At 39.6% G+C, this 7,063-nt stretch overlaps 1 pseudogene; it reads left to right on the forward strand.

Annotated features, from left to right (window-relative positions):
* Positions 1-3,044: 3,044 nt before the first annotated feature.
* LOC135429107 (uncharacterized) lies at positions 3,045-6,358 on the forward strand (annotated as a pseudogene).
* Positions 6,359-7,063: the final 705 nt, after the last annotated feature.

Below are 7,063 nucleotides of genomic sequence, written 5' to 3' on the forward strand. Positions count from 1 at the left end.
GCTCGGTCTGCAAGGGTATTAAATTTTCGTAGTATTTTGCTAATAGTATCACTTCACCAATTAAACGGGTAAATAAGTCGACAATGCATCTTTCTGGTCAGTATTTGTGTATATGAGATTTCAATGATACTGAGCATAAATATGTATGCATTTTCAAATGAAATCAATATAATTCCAATTTACGCTAAACATCATATTCGCTGCTCATTTTCTTATTCATATATCAATATCATTTGTAATCTTAAGGAAAAATTGTTATTATAAGTATATATCTCATATATCTATATCATACATACGTTCTAGGCTTACGCTTAACCAGTGCAAGCACACAGACGTACGTAAGGACATTATTATTATATACATATTGTTTTCTACCTACAAGTGACTAGAACACCATGAAGTGATGCTTTTAATCACCATTACTATAAATCAGCGTGCTTAATTTAAGAATAATATTTTCTAATATTTATTATAGTTAAATATTTTTATTAATTTATAGTGTAAAATATAAAACTTGTGGATAGACAAAAGATGTCAAGATGTCTGATATCGGTCTTGCAATTGGACAAAGACCTTTACAAAGCACCTACAGTAGCTGGGAAAACTAAAAATTACCTCAAAAAGAGTTTTTCGCTCGACCCTTGTCTTTAAAAACTGTAATTTTCTATGTTGGCCTTAAGGAGTCTTTTGAGGACAGTCACCATGACTGACGTGGTCCGCCTCGTTTTATAAAAATATGATGTCATCACCGAAGTAGACATAACATGTCTTGCCGGTTTGTTCTCGAAGAACGTCGTCTATGGCCCTTTGAAATATGTTACCGGTACTTATAAAACCGAGGGGAAGCCTAAAAAATTTTTGCTTCCACAACTTGCAGAGAACGATGTTTTTTCTCGACCCCTACACTAGGGTTATTAGGTGGTACCCGGACTTCATGTCTATTTTTTAAAATCCTGCTTTGCCCAAGTTTGCCAAGATCATTGAAATGCATTGAGTATTTGTCATTAAACATTTTCTTGTTGAGCTTTCTGAAATCTATTACCAGGCGCTGCTTTTTGTTACTCGCATCATCGATGCCCTTCTTGTTAACGGCCCAAATCATATTGTTATAGAGTGAACGTGACTTTCTGATAATTCCGTCCTTCTGAAGGCTGTGTACTTCAATGGCAATGAAGTCTTCTACTCTAATGGGATATGGGTAAAATTTTTAGTATATGGGCTTACTGTCCGTACGACTTGTAGCGGTGTCAGAAATGTTGTCAGGCAGCCAATAGTGAGGCTCCGCCAAAAACTTTTTGTACGAATGGTAGTGGCGAAAACCGTTTTGTTTCATCTAACATATTCAGGAAGCTTGCCCTTACTTTGGGATGTTCATAATTTTCGTGTAGTTTACATCGGCGTAACCGTAATACTGAATCGTCTCTGAAAACAGCCCCAAAGGCCAATAGTCCCATCGAACGTATCTGACGTATTTAACAAAAAAATGAACCACTAAACCCAACATTGCAACGCTTCTTAATATTTTTGGAGCCATAAATGGAGTGAACGGCGAAAGGGGTTTCGACTGGGATTACGTCCAATAACCACATGAAATTTAATATAATTATTAGACGCGCCAGTATCGATCTGAAATTGTATGTCTGTCCTTGCTAATTAGCTACATATGAATGGCAGCAGGGACCTCCCCTAACAAATGATGCCAGCTAAAGCTGTGTTCCTGAAAGAATTGGCACATCACTAAGATTTAATCCCTAAGTTTCTCAAAACTGTCTTAAGATTACTTAAGTGTGATTTTGTGTCCGGCTCTGTCTCAAAAATATCTTCTTAATAAACGGCTACATGAGAATTGCTCTGAAGGTTCTATTGTTTTCTGAAAGATAGCTGCTGACTTCCTATTTTTACTTTCAAAACACCTATGTGTGGGCACATTACTTCCCACTCATCGTCAATCTAGAAATGATTGTATTTACAAAATATCTCATATCTTTATAAAGATTCCTTAGGAATTTTATTCATTCTAGTGACATGTAATTCTCATCTATATTATGTAAAGGATTCTTAAAATCAATTAAATGGTGCCGTTGGTTTTTATACCCAGAACCCATTGAAAATGGGTAAAAAAGGGTACTATGTATTTGTGCAAATGTATGTAACAGGCAGAAGGAAGCATCTCCGTAAAGTACATATATTCTTAATCAGCATCAACAGCCAGGTCGATCTAGCCATGTCCGTCTGTCCGTTCGTCTGTCCGTCCGTCCGTCTGTCCGTCCGTCCGTCTGTCCGTCCGTCCGTATGAATGAACGCAAGAATCTCAGAACCTATAAGAGCTAGAGACTTGAAATTTTAGCTGTAGGTCCTTCTAGTACCCGCGCAGTTTGTTTTCAATATTCGATAACCTACCCCGTTTTCAAGCTATCGATAAAAATCGATATCGAAATCCTGTTTTTTAAACAATTTCGCCAAATAATATGATCTAAAGTCACCGTCACCAAACTTGACATGTAGCTTCTAGAATAGTATATATATGTTAAGGCGGGAGTTAACACAATCCTTTGATTAACAAACCCTGATCATTCGATAAGCTAGCGATTACACGAATCGTCTGATGTCAATACAATCGGTTTTGGTCTGCAGCAGCGTGAAGTTGACTCACTAAGACTATTATTAAGAAACATTTTCTACTTTGTGCTATGACTTATAATAATTAAATAAACTATACAATATTATAAATCTTACATTTGGGGGCTCGTCCGTGTCAAGTGCAGAGTTCAAGGTGTAATCGAATAAAGCTGGCTGAAGAAAGAGCAAAAAGTTGTAAAGTTGTTAAAAGTGGCTATAAACATTCAGTTGAATAATCCGAATACTGTGAGCATATCAGCAAACATGCAGTTTTAAAAAAATCAATCGTGGTGTAAATCAGTTGGAAAATTGTGGAATTCTAGGTCGCGCCGCAACGTCGCCATTTGGAGAAACCGTTACACTAAAGAAGCAGAGTACGAAAGTAGAGATCGCAAAACAAAGAGACACAGGAGTAAAGAAACGAGATGGCAGAAGTCGGACCTGAAATGTCGTGTGCAAGAGAAAACGAGATGGAAAATGCTAAGGAGAACAGTGAGGGAAACAGTGTTGATGCAAGAATTGAACAAATGCTACAGCTGTTAAACCTTAAAGTGCTTGCTGATGAGCAACGTGACAGCCAAATAAAAATCGCTCCGGATATTTTTAGAAAAGTAGTGAGCGAGTGTGATGGCTAGTCTGTGCCAATAGAAAAGTGGTTCGAGATTTTCGAAAAAAAATTCAGACGCCTGTGACCTCACAGACAAACAAAAATATATGCATGCTAGGGGAAAGATGACCGGTGCAGCTAAACTTTTTCTTGAAGCGGAAAGCGTGTGTACTTATGATGAACTAAAAGGAGCATTATTCGAAGAATTTACGTGTAGCTACAATAGTGCAGATATTCATCAACAGCTGCAAGAAAGAAAAAAGAAGAGCAATGTGTCACTACACGAACATATGCTATTTATGAAAAAAAATGGCATCAGCTGGCTATGTCGAAGACGCGGCTGTCATAAACCATATTGTAAACGGTCTGGACATAAGAAACGAGTACAAATATGCAATGTATCGATGAAAATCCTTCAGAGCCTTGAAAGAAGAGTTTGATATATAGGAACGTTTGACCATATCCGAGAAGAAGAACAACGGAGAACACCCAAAAGCAAGTGTCAAACAGCAAAGTGCGCCAGGCGGTAAAAAAGAATATTGCTTTAACTGTGGCTCAGGCGAACACAAACGCAAAGATTGTACGGCTGAAATGAAATGTTTTAAGTGTAATCAAAGCGGTCACATATCACGCAACTGTGCCGATAAAGTCGATAAAGTTGATAAAGTTCGAATAATTGCTGATCCCAATCGCATTAAAAAAATTCGGATAAATGACATTGAAGTTGACTGTCTCGTTGATACAGGATCAGACGTGACCATAATCAAAGAGAGTGTTGTAAAAAGCATAAGAAACGTGGAACTTTTTAAAAGCACATCTACGCTGCGCGGTCTTGGCCACATTACAACTAAGCCCATTGGATGCTTTAATGCATAGGTAGTAGTTGACAAGTTGCAAACGAACCAGAAGTTTTTGGTCGTCCCTAGTGCTCAGATCGATTACGATGCTCTGCTGGGGCATGATTTTATCACAAAGTCGCAGATATGCAAGGCTACACATTTCTAGAGCTAGACGCAGATCCGATGCCGATAGATGACTCTGTTCATATATATAATGTCACCGAAGAGTCAGCTTTTGTAGCTCCGACGCAATATCTCAAGGATGTTTAACAAATGATAGATAGCAGCTACAAGATGCCCACAGAAGCAAAGCAGTGTCCAATTCAGTTGAAGATAGTTCCCGATGGAGTGATCAAACCATTTCATCATTCACCGAGTCGACTAGCGGCAGACGAATCCAACGCTGTAAAGAAACAGGTCGAGGAATGGGTCGAGCAAGAAATCGTGCGCAAGTCGTCTTCAAATGTAGCGAGTACAGTTGTCGTTGTCAAAAAGAAAGATGGTCCACTACGAGTTTGCATAGACTATAGAAAGTTAAATAGCATGGTTTTGGTGGATTGTTTCCCTGTGCCGAACATGGATAAGATATTGGAGAAGCTGCAGCGGGCTAAATGGTTCACCATAATGGATCTTGAAAATGGGTTTTTCCATGTGCCCAATGCACGGCATGTACAGCCTTCGTCACAAAGGAAGGTCTTTTCGAGTTTAATACAGCGCCTTTCGGCTTTAAAAAACTCGCCAGCATCGTTCATACGGTTCGTTAACTGTATATTTCAGGAACTGATCAACGCTGATGCGATGCAGCTTTATATGGACGACATAATTGTTTACGCCGCGTCGCCCGATATATGTATGCAGAAAACATAGTTGGTTCTGGAGACAGCTGCGCAATTTGCTCTTAAGATTAAATGGAAGAAATGTAGCTTCATGCAAACACTCATAAGCTTCCTTGGCCATATTATCGAGGATGGGCGAATCTGGCCTGGCAAAGAAAAGACAGCAGCGGTCAGCCAATTTGCTACGCCTAAGGACATTAATGCATTACAAGCATTTCTGGGGCTCACCGGCTTTTTCAGAAAATTCATTCCTGGGTACGCACAAGTTGCACGGCCGCTCACGAATCTACTTAGGAAAGAAGCGGTGTGCAACATTGGCGAGACAGAGCAACAGTCGCTGCAAAGCCTAAAGAAATTACTTGTAATCGAGCCTGTATTACATATTTATTCACGTGAAGCGTCAACGGAGCTCCACACGGATGCGTCCAAGGAAGGATTTGGAGCTGTGTTACTACAAGCAGTTTGATGGAAGTTTCCACCCGGTCTATTATTAGAGTCTAAGCGTCACAGTTACTCCTTAGAGGTCAAAGCAGCATACCTCGCACGAAGATGGTTATTTTTCGACAGCCAAAACAATGCACTCGATCCAGCAGCAATACTGGATTCCCTACCCTAAAAAAAAAGGTATAAAAGCTGATTGCTAATTGTATCAATTGTATTATTTTCAGTAAAAAGTTGGGCAAACAGAAGGGCTATCTTCACTGCATAGACAAGGGTGACACGCCACTACACACGCTGCACGTCGATCATTTGGGACCAATGGACCCAACAGCTAAGCAATACAAATACATTTTTGCTATGGTAGATGCGTTTTCCAAATTTGCATGGCTATTCCCAACTAAATCAACTGGTCACGAGGAAGTTCTCAAGAGGCTTAGCGAGTGGTCGTGTGTGTTTGGCTTACCCAAGCGCATAATCAGCGACAGACGAGCAGCGTTTTCATCCAACTGAGTTTATCAATGAGAATAAAGTTGAGCATGTGTGGACAACGAAAGGTGTGGCGAGATGCAATGGCCAGATTGAGCGAGTAAACCGTTCTATTTTGAGTATGTTGTAAAGTGGTACAAGCAAGTGCCACAGGTCCAAAGGGCGATTTATTCGCATGTGCATGCCACGTTGAAAGCGTCGCCATTCGAGGCACAGCCAAGCTGAAGGTCGACTGTTAGAGGTACTCAACGAAGAGTTAGTTGCGCAATTTAACGACGAGCGCCAAAAGCTGCGTGACCAAGTGAAGCAGAACATCGAGAAGGAGCAACAAGTCTATAAGCGCAATTATGATAAAAAAACGTCGAGCTGAGCACGGATACATAGTGGGAGATCTGGTAGCGATCAAGAGGACGCAGTTTGGCGCAGGACATAAGTTGGCCAGCGAATATCTAGGGCCATATGAAGTTACTAAAGACAAACGTAATGGCCGCTACGACGTCAGAAGGCAGGGGTTAACACAATCCTGTTAATTAACATACCCCGATCATTCGATAAGCTAGCGATTACACGAATCGTCTGATGTCAATACAATCGGATTTGGTCTACAGCAGCGTGAAGTTGACTCACTAAGACTATTATTAAGAAACATTTTCTACTTTGTGCTATGACTTATAATAATTAAACAAACAACACAATATTATAAATCTTACATATATATCAAGTATTTTCATTTTATACCTATCGCCTGTTGGAAGAATAGGGTTCAGGGTATCCCCTAGTCGGGAACTCCCGACTAGAATCTCTTACTTGTTATTATTGGAACTAGTGTCTAAATTGTCTATTGTTGCCAATATGCCTTGCTTGACCAAATCTTCTACCATCACAAAATGCAACTTGCGGTACGCGATCGTTTGCTTAGCAGTAATAAAAATGAGAAAGAAGGGCTATCTTCGGCACGCCAAAGATTTAATACCCTTGCAGACCCAACCTTTTCATAATGCTCATGGTGCTTTGCCCGTATCTAAGAAGCACACGGAAATAGTTAATTCCGAGTATGGTTATATTATTTTTTAAAACAAAAGGTTTTTCATTTAACTGGGTTCAAGATATCTTGAAAAACAAAAAAAATTTTCCATACAACAACTTAAGTTTCGACCGACCGAATAAAAATAAATTTTTCAATACAACTCAACTTTCGACTGATCGTTCCTATGATAGCTATATGATATAGTAGT

This window comes from Drosophila montana, unplaced genomic scaffold (assembly GCF_035044405.1).
Source record: "Drosophila montana isolate Dmon_TW-CO22-7 unplaced genomic scaffold, ASM3504440v1 contig_2584_1, whole genome shotgun sequence".
Classification (NCBI taxonomy): Eukaryota; Metazoa; Arthropoda; class Insecta; order Diptera; family Drosophilidae; genus Drosophila; species Drosophila montana.